General features: G+C 41.7%; 1 protein-coding gene across 6 annotated transcripts in view; it reads right to left on the bottom strand.

The window, feature by feature from the left end:
* Positions 1–13,121, bottom strand: part of inpp4b (inositol polyphosphate-4-phosphatase type II B) — an 813,686-nt gene that overhangs the window by 431,813 nt on the left and 368,752 nt on the right. The window lies entirely within an intron of this gene.

Genomic DNA, 13,121 nt, shown 5'->3' with positions numbered 1-13,121 from the left:
ATCATGAGTGCTGCACGTGGAGGGCCTTAAGCATTGTCAAGGATCCTTCCCATCCATCCCAAAATCTCTCTGATCTCCTACCATCCGGCAGGAAGTACTGCAGCATTAGGACAAGAACTTCCTCCCCCAGTCCGAGAGACTACTGAACTCCCTGCCACCACCCAGGTCTCATCACTAATGAAGTACCAGTAGCATTATACTGTTTACTTTTTAACTTGTGTCATAAATGCACCTTTTGTTAACTGTCAATATTCTGGAATATATTTCATTAATTTATTTGTGGTAACATTATTTTTTATGTGTTGCATGTGTGGGCACGGGGCCAAGTGGTTAAGGCATTGGACTAGCGACCTGAAGGTCATGAGTTCGAGCCCCAGCCGAACGAACGTGTTGTGTCCTTAAGCAAGGCACTTAATCACACATTGCTCTGCGACGACACTGGTGCCAAGGTGTATGGGTCCTAATGCCCTTCTCTTGGACAACATTGGTGTTGTGGAGAGGGGAGACTTGCAGCATGGGCAACTGCTGATCTTCCATACAACCTTGCCCAGGCCTGTGCCCTGGAGAGTGAAGACTTCCCAGGCGCAGATCCATGGTCTCACAAGACTAACGGATGTCTTAATGTGTGTTATATGTACTGTGCTATGCATCTTGGTCCGGGGGAAGATTGCTCCGTTTGGCAGTATACATGGATATGTTTGAATAACAATAAACTTCAACTTGAACTCAACTCTTACCAAATTTTACCGATGCACCATCGAAAGCATTCTGTGTGGATACATAATGGTTTGGTATGGCAATGTCTCTGCACATGATTGCAATAAGCTACAGAGAGGTGTGGACACAGCCCGGCACATTACAGAAGGAACTATGGATCCTGTCTATACTTCTCATTGCTTCAGTAAAGCAGCTGGCATAATCAAAGACCCTACCCACCTCGGACATTCTCTCTTCTCCCCTTTCCCATCAGGCAGAAGATACGAAAACTTGAAAGCACATGCCACCAGACTCAAAGACAGCTTCTGTCCCACTACTTTCAGACTCTTGAATGAACCTCTTGCATTATAAGATGCACTCTTGGCTGCACTATCGAACTTATTATGATTTTGTGCTTTATTATTTATCTGCACTTGCAGTCACAGACTGTGTTTTATTAGCTTGTACACTTCATTGGGCATTGTTACTGTTTTACCTTGTCCTACCTCAACACGTTGTGTAATAATTTGATCTGTATGAAGAGTATGGAAGACAAGCTTTGCACTGTATCTTGGTACAATAATAACAAGAGGAAATGAAAAGAAGGGAGGTTCGCAGACTAAACATCTAGCTCTCCAATAGGAATCCCCAAATCCTATTACAAAAAGTATTGAAAGAGATAATATTACATGGGAGAGCATTTGTGAGAAATAATGCCTTGTGGTGGGAAGTAGCACCAAACTTCTATCAGATCCTGCTGTCAAGACTGGAGTGAATCGTTATGTTCCTGTGCACTTCATCAATTGCACAGTGCACCTCAAAATGGTCAATTCATAGAAGAGCTTAAAATGATCCTTAACTGGAGTCTCATAAGGGACTTCCCACTGCTGAACGATTACGTATTTATTGTTTTGAAATTTTAGCCCCTCCATGACCAATGGCAACCTGGTCAATGTGCTGATATGTGCACTATTCTCAGCTGTTGTTGTGCTTACTTTAATGACGAGCCAACATCAAAGTAAAATAATCCAAAGGCTCAAGATCTCAACCAACACTTAGTCACCCGACAGGATCTGATCTGAGGGGAGTGTTTTTGTGGAAAGGGTATGGTCATTTGAGCAGGGTGCCACATAAGACCATGAGACATAGAATCAAGCCATTCGACCACCATTCCATCATCCCTCTCAACCCCATTCTCCTGCCTTCACCCTACAGCTTTTGACACTCTTATTAATATCAAGAACTAAGGAAAATTTGTATCAAGACAAAATATTGTCACTAAATTACTTTACGTATTGTTCTAACAGGCAGGTGAAACTGCACACCAGGATTTATGTGTGTCTTGTGTGTGTGATGTAAGGCAATTTTATGCATCATCTGAAATCTGAATTATTGGTGTTATTGTTGCAAAAATAGATGCAGAGTTACTTGGTCAAACTTTAGTTTACAAGTCATTGATAAAAATGCACCCTCTCACCCTTTAGTAGCAAAGTGCATTAAGGTTGTGAATGTTGTTCTAGGACATTACCCTGGCAACTGCTCCTTCCTCTTGCTGGTCTTCAAGCTCTGTTTCATGACCATCACATTCCTGGTCCCTTTCCTCCAGTAATGGCTGCAGCTTTGATTGGAACGATAGTGCTGCTTGTAGAACACAACAATGCAGCCTCTCTTTTACTTTGATGCACTCTATAAGGTGCTCCCAGAAACCCATGGCATCTAACACTAGAACCCTAGTATATTGTTGAACTTCATTTGTGCTCAGATGGTGTGTTTACCAGTGTAAGTGCCCAGCAAAATATGGTTTGATCCCATGATGGAGCATTCAACCCCATGAGTAGTGTTGCCCATGAAAGTATCTGATACGGGTGATTTGTCATGTATTCGCAGAAGCATAGCATTCACCATTAGGAAATTATATTTCTGATCTAAAACAACCTGTAGATTAAAGGAGTGGAAAGCTTTTCTGCTGATGACAAGGTCTGAGTTATTAAAGGGAGGCCTCAGGCAACAGCCGTCTGCACTTATAGGAAACCAGTAAAGCCAGCAAAACTGAGTACCTAAGATGCCGTAGGTTTCTCACACTAATCAAAATAAATGGGATCATTTCTTTAGGAGCAGATGGCCTGGGTAAACTCTGTAGTGTAGTGGTGAGCAGCAACTCGAGAGATGTGGTAGAGATTGGTGGTTACCACATGAGCATTGACAGTCAGTGTGTCCTTGATCTCCACAGAGAAAGCAGTCCAGGCGTGACAGCATGCCCGTCTTGCACAGCTTTAAACAACATGAGTCTGCAGAAATGTTGCTCACCAGAAAAAGCTAGGTAAGATGTGGCATCTTTGAAGGTTCTCCAGGAATAGGCTCTTGATTCATTTGTCTCCCGTCCCGAGTACTCTGATCTACCCTGAATGGCCAGACATGTCGACAATAACACTCCTGTAACTGAGCAATAAGATGCCTATTCTGCCCAGGTGCCAACTTGAATGGAATGAGTAGCTCAACACTCACTGTTCATTGGAGCACCTTCTACACATCGGAAGGTGTTTGAATAGCCCACACTCAGCTATCCAAATGGGTATCCTGACATGCCCCTCTTTAGTCAGCAAAGCAGTGTGTTCCTTGTTCTAGTATCAGGCCATAACTTTCTGTCCCACTTTACACCGGTAAGGGCAGAAAGTATCATTATACTATCCTTTCATTAGGAAAAGATCAGACACATTGATATGAAGAATGTACAGGAGCACCTGGTCCAGCTTTTCAATTTCACCTGGAAATAAACTCCAAATAAGATTGAATTGGACTGAGTGGTTTTTTTCCAGTTTCTAGGCCAAAGAGAGTAATTTTAGTTTCATGCAGACAGCATTAAAGTTATACGACGCTCTTGGTATCCAATTTTATCTTCGGACTGATATTTCTTTCTATGATGGCACATAAAATGGGCAATTCGTCTGATCTCCAGATTGTCCCTCAGTTGCCCTGCAGTGCACACATTAGACAGCCCCTCCACAACACCAGCAGGCTAGGTTACAATGATCCTCAAACTGTACCTCTGACAATGTGCAGATAGTTAGGCCTGTGCAACTCAAGGAATTTTACCCAACTGCTAAGCACCAAGAAAATAAAGTTCGGAATTTTTAAGCAACACACGCAAAAAATGCTGGTGGAACACAGCAGGCCAGGCAGCATCTATAGGAAGAGGTACAGTCAACGTTTCGGGCCGGGACCCTTCGTCAGGACTAACTGAAAGAAGAGACAGTAACAGATTTGAAAGTAGGAGGGGGAGGGGGAGATCCGAAATGATAGGAGCTCTGTCTGCCAGAGAAAGCAGGATCTCCCAGTGGCCACACATTTTAATTCCACATCCCATTCCATTCTGACATGTCTATCCACGGCCTCCTCTACTGCCAAGATGAAGCCACACTCAGGTTGGAGGAACAACACCTCATATTCCATCTGGGTAGCGTCCAATCTGATGGCATGAATACAGTACTGACTTCTCCAACTTCCGTTAATGCCCCTCCTCCCCTTCACACCCCATCCCTTATTTATTTATTTAATATATTTTTCCCTCTTTTTTTCTCTCTCTCTTTTTTCTCCCTCTGTCCCTCTCACTATAACTCCTTGCCTGCTCTCCACCCTCCGGGCTCCCCTCCTCCCTTCTCTCTCTCTCCCCAGGCTTCCCGTCTCATGATCCTCTCCCTTCTCCAGCTCTTAGATCCACCCCTCCCCTCCTGTCTTCTCCTATCATTTCGGATCTCCCCCTCCCCCTCCCCCTCCTACTTTCAAATCTCTTACTTTCAGTTAGTCCTGACGAAGAGACCTGGCCTGAAACGTCAACTGTACCTCTTCCTATAGATGCTGCCTGGCCTGCTGCATTCACCAGCACTTTTTGTGTGTGTTGCTTGAATTTCCAGCATCTGCAGATTTCCTTGTGTCTTCGGAGTTTTTAATTGGTATTTCATATGCTGATTAAGAAAATGTGTTGTTCTCTAGCACAGATTACAGAAATTTCAAGCAAATAGTTCAGAAGACTAAACTGATTTTCTTTTTCATTTTTATTTTTGAACAACTCATGGCCAATTTGGTAGGAAATTAAAGATGATTTTGTGCTGCACATATTTCTCTTTATACAACCTGAGGAAAATTGCTCGAAATTCACTTCCTATTATATTTTTAAGAGCTAGCAGAGAAGTTCAGTGTAACAAACTTAATCTCAAGAGATCTTTACAGATTCTTCAGTGACATCTCTTGATGTGTTTGCTGATTTGGATCATGTTTAAATCTAACTTCACCTTGATCAGAACTGAGGGAGGAAAAGCTACATGATTTATTAATTATAAGGTTTCTTGTAAATATCACAAAAGTGAATATTTTTCTTCAGTTGACAACTTGGAATTTTAATTTTTAATATCAATTTTATTCCCAGCGACTGTATTACAGAATGACAATTGATTTCAGAGCTTATATAATCAAGGTATTTTGATACTTATGTCATTCAATGCAACGTTTTCAAAGCCTCAGCATAGTTACCTAAAAGTGAGTCCAAATAAAGTTATCTTACCAAAGGATAAAAACATCATCAATAGTTTAGGGAACACACACAAAATGCTGGAGGAACTCAGCAACTCGGGCAGCTCCTATGGAAATGAACAAACAGTCAACGATTCGGGGGGAGACCCTTGATCAGCACTGGACAGGAAGGGGGAAGAAGCCAGAATAAGAAGGTTGGGGGGAGGGAAAGAGTACAAGCCGGAAGGTGATAGGTAAAGCCAGGCGGTGGGGAAAGGGGTGATAAAGAAGCAGGGAGGTGAGAGGTGGAAAAGAAAATGGCTGGAGAAGAAGGAATCAGATAGGAGAGGACAGTAGACCATGGGAGAAAGGGAAGGAAAAGGAGGACCAGGGACGCTCGCTTCTTCCAAAATTCTCTTGTCTATTTGTCCCTCTTATCTAATCTCCCTCCTGACACTTATCTCTGCCATCAGAAGTGCTGCACCTGCCCATTCACCGCCTCTCTCACTTTCATCAGGGCCCCAGACAGTCCTTCCAGGTGACGCAACACCTCAGCTATGAATCTGTTGGGGTCGTCTACTGTATCAGGTGCTCCCAATGTGACCTCCCGGACATTGGTAAGACCTAACGTAGATTGGGAGATCTCTTTGTTGAGCACCTTCGTTCCATCTGCCAAAAAATAGGATTTCCTGGTGGCCAATCATTTTAATTCCAATTCTCATTCCCATTCCGACATGTTGGTCCATGGACTCCTCTGCTGCCATGTTGAGGCCGTTCTCAGGTTGGAGGAGCAATGCCTCATATCCTGTCTAGGTAGCCTCCAACCTGATGGCATGAACATCGATTTCTCCAATACCCAGTAATATTCCCCCTCCCCCTTCCCTCTTCTATCATTCTCCACACCGGCCCCCTCTTAACTCTTCTCTTCTCCTCACCTGCATATCACCTCCCCTGGTGCCCCTCCACCTTCCCTTTCTCCTATGGTCCACTCTCTTCTACTATCAGATTCCTACTTCTCCAGCCCTTTGTCTTTCACACTATCCCCTCCCACCTTCTTAATTTATTCCCCCTCCCCCTGACCCAGCTGGCTTCACCTATCATCTTCTAGCTTGTACTCCTTCCCCTCTCCCAGTCTTCTTATTCTGTCATCTTCCCCCTTCCTTTCCAGTCCTGGTGAAGGGTGTTGGCCCGAAACATCGACTGTTTATCCCAATCTGACCTTCTGGAATACAGCATTGATAAAGTAGATATAAATTCCTGAAACTTCAGCACAACTTCCACAATTAGGGAAGTACTTCATAATAACTTTATGTAATATTTTCATCTTGTCTACAATTTGTTTAAGGATTTGCATAGAAAAATCTGAGCCTAATAATGCATAGATAGTTATTAGTGGAGGTAAGTCTCAAAGTTGGATAAAAATTCGTTCTGAACAAGAATAGAAAACTTTTAACTGTGCTTCTCAATTGAACTTGAAAGCTAATTCTTGAGCTAGGTCAATCCAAATCAGCCTACATGGCGCATTCTCTCCCTTTACAACAGCAAGGATGTGATGCTGAGGCACTATAAGGCACCGGTGAGGCCTCACCTTGAGCATTGTGAACAGTTTTGGGCCCCTCATTTCAGAAAAGATGTGCCAGCATTGGGGAGGGTCCAGAGGAGTTTCACAAGGATGATTCCAAGAATGAAAGGGTTGTCATACATTTGATGGCTCTGGGTCTGTACTCGCTGGAATTCAGAAGGATGAGGGGGGACCTCATTGAAATCTTTCGAAAGTTGAAAGGCCTAGACAGAGTAGATGTGGAAATAATGTCTTCTATGGTGGCAGGGTCTAGGAAAAGAAGGCACAGCCTCAGGTACAGAAACGCGGAGAAATTTCTTTAGCCAAAGAGTGGTGAATTTGTGGGATTTGTTGCCACATGCAGCTGTAGAGGCCAGATCGTTAGCTGTATTTAAGGCAGGGATTGATAAGTTCTTGATTGGACATGGCATCAAAGGTTATGGGGAGAAGGCCAGAAACTGGGGTTGAGGAGGAGATAGGAAAAAAAGGATCAGCCATGATTGAATGGCGGAGCAGACTTGATGGGACAAATGGCCTAATTCTGCTCCTATGTCTTTTGGTCTTTAGTATGTCATTCCTGGAGATAAATGTGGATGATTTCATGTCTTTCATAGTGTATAAGGTTTGATGTTGAAATGCCGGTAGTGTGATCACGATTAACACTATTCTCCTGAATCTTGACAATACCCTTCCTTTATTGGAAAGTTCTTGTTTTATCAAAGTAGGTTGGTGCTCTGAACAAATGTTTTCTTATCTCAACAATTTTCAAAAAAACAAGTTATTTCAAATAAACCCTTTTTGTTAAATCGTGTTTCTGATGCAGACTATTTATGATATTTATAACCTTAGTTACACTGAGATGACGATGAGGCAGTTGTAACTCATGCCACATGAGCTTTACTAACAACAAAGTTTAATACCTTCTTTTCCCTACACTTGAGAACAGAGTGGTAAACCACTGTCTTGAACTGCTGCTACCTGGGTGAAGGAGGTAATACCACAATGCTATTAAGGGGGAACAATCTAGGGCTTTCGCCAGTAACCATGAAAACATTTGCAGTCTATATCTGAGCCAGGTTGACGTGCCCTTTGGGTGGTGGCATGGGAGGAGGAGTTTGCAAGTGGTCTGATCCCCTTTGTTTCCTGCCTTTACCTTTTAAAATTGGTCCATGTCTCTATTTTAGCAGGATCTTGATTGCTATTGCAGTGCATCATTATCAGCAGTCTATTTGTCTACGGCGGTGAAAAATGTCAGTGTTTAAAGTGGTGGATTAAGTTTGATTCAAGTTGCTAATCATGGGATAGCTTGGCTCTGATTATAACATGCTGCTTTTGTGTCTGGAATTCATGAAATCTTGTGTTAAGCTTCACAGTCTACCACTTAATGTTCAACTCTTCCCTGTACTCTTCCTGGTTACATGCTTCTCATTGAATTATAGTTTGATCTTTGGTTTGATAGCCATGAAGAGTAAGGGATATACTGAGCAATGACATTACAGATTGCGGTAAAATATAACTTGGCTGCTTCCATGATCCATAACTCCTTACAGAAGACCAGTTCTGAGGCATTAAATCCATTCAGATTCCACTTAACTTTGTAGAATGTTTTCGTATTGGTGTTTTCTTTTTTCATAGAAGGAGGCCATTTGGCCCATCGTATCTTTGGGCTCTGACAGTGTTTCCATCAATCCCATTTGCCCACATAGTTATCCGTAACCTATTCTTTCTCACACAGTACTGCACACATAACAATAAGGAAAGTGACATGAATGGGAGTTCAGATCTAGGGCTTCAAATTCTTTTGGGAAGGTACTGATAAACCTGCCGATGATGTGAGAGCTAATTTAAGTAGGGTTTAAGTCATGTAGGTTATGATTACCTGCTCCATATCCAGCTGGCAGTAATATTCTTTTTTATTCAGGCAGTTCAGCAGTACTTGTGCTACTGTGCTATTCTTACAATGGACACTGAAGTTCCACCAATTTGATTACACTCTGAGCCACTTTGCCCCTCAGTGCTTCTTCCAAGTGGCATTCAACATAAAAGATTTTGTCTCTGTTCCCAGGATGCGGCTTTCCTCTCCAGGACATTGCTCCCTCTGTGATTCCCTTTTCCATTTGTTCCTCTTCATTAATTTGCCTCCCAGCGCTTAACACTGCAAGCAGCCAAAGTGCTACACCTGCTCATTCATCTCTTCCCTCACCTCCACTCAAGGCCTAAAACAATCTTTCCTGGTGAGACAACACTTTAGCTGTGAATCTATTGTGTCCATCGCTCCCAGTGTGGCCTCCTCTACATTGGTGAGACCCGTCGTAAATTGGCGGACCGCTTTGTCGAGCACCTCCGCTCTGTCAGCAAAAGCAGAACTCCCTGGTGGTCAAACAGTTTAATTCAGATTCTCATTCCCATTCTGACCGGTTGACCCATGTCTTCCTCTTGTGCCACGATGAGGCCACCTCAGGTTGGAGGAGCAACACTTCATACTCTGTCTGGGTAGCATCCAACCTGATGGCATTAATATCAATTTCTCCTTCAGGTAAAAAAAAATTCTGTTCCCCCTCCCCTCTACTTCTACTCTCTACTCTGGCCCCTTACCTCTTCTCACCACCCTTCCTCCTTTCCTTTCTCCTTTGGTTCACTCTCCTCCCAGACTCCTTCCTCTCCAGCCCTTTACCTTACCTGCCCAAATGGCTTCACTTTTCACCTCCCCCCCCCCCACCTTCTTATTCTGTCACCTTCCCCCTTCACTTCCAGTCCTGAAAAGGATCTTGGCTCAAAACATCGACTGCTTATTCATTTCCATAGATACTGTCTGACCTGCAGAGTTCCCCTGGCATTGTGTGTGTGTTACTGTTTCTTCAATTTGTAAGAGATTCCCTTCCCCTGTATTGGGTCTCAAGGCATGAGACTTCATGGAATCCAAAGTCAATATTGTGGACTCCCATATGACTGTTTTAGTACTGTCTTATCATATCTAGTTTAGAAATTTGGTGGAGACTGTAATGTTGACTAACATCTGAGATCCTGTGGTTATGATTATGTCTGATGATTGTTTGACTGCCCTATGAGGGGGTCAGCGTTTACATGGTTGATACATGCTGGCAAGCTACTGAGTAGAACTTATCTGAGTGAAATAGGTTTGGTCCCTAGATAATGGAAATTGAGTGCATGTCCTTGAATCATGAGTCCATTATAGATCACTGTCTGTTAATATAACTGCCATATTTTCTTCAGTTGTGATGATTTTGCATCAAAATGATAGCAAGACGGGTACTTTAAGCTTGTATCTAGTAGATTATATCTAATGAAGGAAAAGTAGTCAATATGCAGTTCAGGATGATGTGTAATTCTGAAAGGAAATATCATCAACTGCCCTGCTCTGGTTGGCGGTTGATTGGAGGAATGCTGAAACATGTATTGTGTGTGTGTGTGTGTGTGTACACACAGTACATATGATGAGGTTGCTATCAAGACAATTGGTATGTCTAAAATGGTATACCCCCCACTATTGCATCTGTTGGCTGACTTGTAGAATCAAAATTTAAGCTGTTCACCCTCTGCCATCCTTTTTAATCACTGTAGGGTATCTGACTCACACGCATCAACAGATGTTGCTGGTTGGGAACTTGTTAATTGTAACCAATACTTAGAAGTACGTAAATTACAAGGCAAATTAAATTCAACTTTGCCTTTTTGGTTTAAATCACTGGTCACATAATGAAACTTATTTGGAAATGCTGCAAGACAGAAGTCATCCCATAATTTGTGAAAGTTCTGTTTCAATTTTCTATTTTCAATCATACACGATACAAGCAAAGAAAAAATTCCATGTCTGAAATGAATGACATCTCAATTTGCAGAATATTCAGGAAACAATTGGAAGTTATCAAAATTCATGAAGGTAGGCAAGTGCTTTACAATCACATACCATTTTCACCAACATGATTTGGGAATGGTATTTATTTATTTACTGAGATACCTTGCAGAATAAGCCCTTCCAGCCCATCGAGCCGTGCTACCCAGCAACCCCTGATTTAGCCCTGACCTCATCACAGGACAATTAACAATGACCAATTAACCTACCAACTGTTACATGCTAACCACTATGCCACTGTCCTGCCCTTTATCTACTGTAAAGAAGATAAATTATGGAAGTTTGACTTCAAAGCTAATAGGAAAATATAGGCCAGCCTTGTTGAACTGACTTCACTGCACAACTTTTTTCATGATTTCTTCAAATAAACAATCAAGATTAACTGTGAATTTTTTATTTGTGATTGGGCTACTGTATTTGAGGGTGGCAGGTTGGAGATAGGCCTGTACCAAGGAGGTGTCAGGCGCTCCTTCCCCCTACTAGCCAGCAAGTCACCCGTGGGCAAGGTGTAGTACCTGCTTAGCCCCCACACCCCACCTGCCTTTTAGGGTCATCTGAAGCCATGAAAACAGGCGGTGGATGGTCATATGAGCAGCTAGTGCATATCACAAGTCCTGGTTATTTGACCAATGACATCAGGTAGACAATCTCTGAAGAGTATTGATAACGGCTGGGTTTACCTATCTTGTAAAGGCACTGCTCAGATGAAGGCAATGGCAAACCACTTCTGTAGAAAATTTGCCAAGAACCGTCGTGGTCAAGACACATAGAAGAATATGATCGCCCACTTCATATGATACAGCACTTAATGATGATAATGATGATGACTTTTTTTGGTTCAGAGAAAGAGCTATTGTTGTGTGAAAATGAAGTTCAACCGTGAGATGAAGTTCTTCCTCCCATTATACCCCCATGGAGCTCGCTCTAATCTGAAGGCAATACTTTCTTAGACTATATTCAGCCACCTGGAAAAATTCTTTCTCCCTACCTACACAATGAAGTCCTTCAGACAAGTTAAACATATTAAATAAAATTGGTGAGATCTCTTATACTCACTAGAGTTTGGAAGACAGCTAAAATTAAAGTAAACTGTTCTCAAAATTAAAACCTATCCGTTCCTGCTAACATTCTGGTGAACCTGTATTGGAGAAACTCAAAGCCCAATATGTATTTCCTGAGTGTACTGCTAGAAATTGAACACAATAGTCTACATGTGATCCAAGCAGAAATTGGTACAAATCTAGCACAACTTCCAGCTCTTCATATTCTAGACCCTTAAGATGAAATTAAATATTCATTAATATTTTAAATATTTTTAATCTGTCTGGTAGTCTTTAGTAGGTCTGTTGAATAACAACAGAATTCATGAAAAAGTATGCCTTTAAAAATGATTATGAATTAATCAGAGCTTAATTAGCAATAATAGAAAAACATTATTTTTGAACAGTCCTAAGAAAAGGCTTTGCCATTTTTGAATGGAAAATACTTCGCTTGAACAATATTTCATGATATAAATTAAAAATCTCATACTTCCTTGAATTTGCCCCTATCTCCATTATCTCCTCTAATCCTATTATCCACAGATTTCTTGCTGGTCTCAAACTCATTTATCCCACCTTTAACTTCCTGGCCCATTACCAAATAGTTTGGTTACACTGTCTCTCACCCCCACCTTGCCAACAGACCCCACATAGATGATATGGTACAAAGTGGGAACCAAAGTACTTATCAATAAACACTGGCACAGCAGGAAAGCTTTTATGACTGCACCTGAAGCCAGGGGAGGGGGGAATTGTCAGCAATGTGACACAGCTGGTAAGCATTCATTGTACCACTGAATGATTGGTAACTGGCAAAAAACTTAAAGGCATCATACTAAGAGGGAAGAAAGAGGGAATCAGAAGTGTAACCACAAAAGATGAAATTGAAAGCATATCCTATTATAGAAAATTTAAAGAGTCATTGAAAGCACAGATCCTTGTAAAAAAAGAGCTGTTAGCGAAAGAGAAAAGTGAAACAGCAAACACAAGAAAAGACACGCCCAAGAGAAAACTGTGAAACACATTATTAATCTCACAAAGAATAAATAAATGATGGTCTTTTATTTTCCTCTCCAGTTTCAAATAAAAACCTAAAAGAAAAATATAAGATTGCTCTTTATTCCTGCAGTAAGATGAGATGAAAGCAAAATCTCAATCTCAGAAACTTAATATTTCAAAAATAAGTGTTCTTGCTGTGTGTTAGTGACTGGCAAACTGATGGTTAACTGAGAAACTTGTGTAGGAAGAGCATACAAGGTAAATTTTCTACACTGAGCTTTATTTGTTACGGTTGTATAAATTCTAAACATTTTGGAAAGCATTTTAGTCCTGCATCACCCTCCACAAGTTTTTTGTTCACCCCCAAATACACAGCAACAAACACAAAATTTGCTACAATCCCAAACAATTTTCTAATGTAATCTTTTACAAATATTTTGCTGCA

The sequence above is a fragment of the Mobula birostris genome, chromosome 4 (genome assembly GCF_030028105.1).
Source record: "Mobula birostris isolate sMobBir1 chromosome 4, sMobBir1.hap1, whole genome shotgun sequence".
NCBI lineage: Eukaryota > Metazoa > Chordata > Chondrichthyes > Myliobatiformes > Myliobatidae > Mobula > Mobula birostris.
This window is presented reverse-complemented; position numbering and strand designations above follow the sequence as displayed.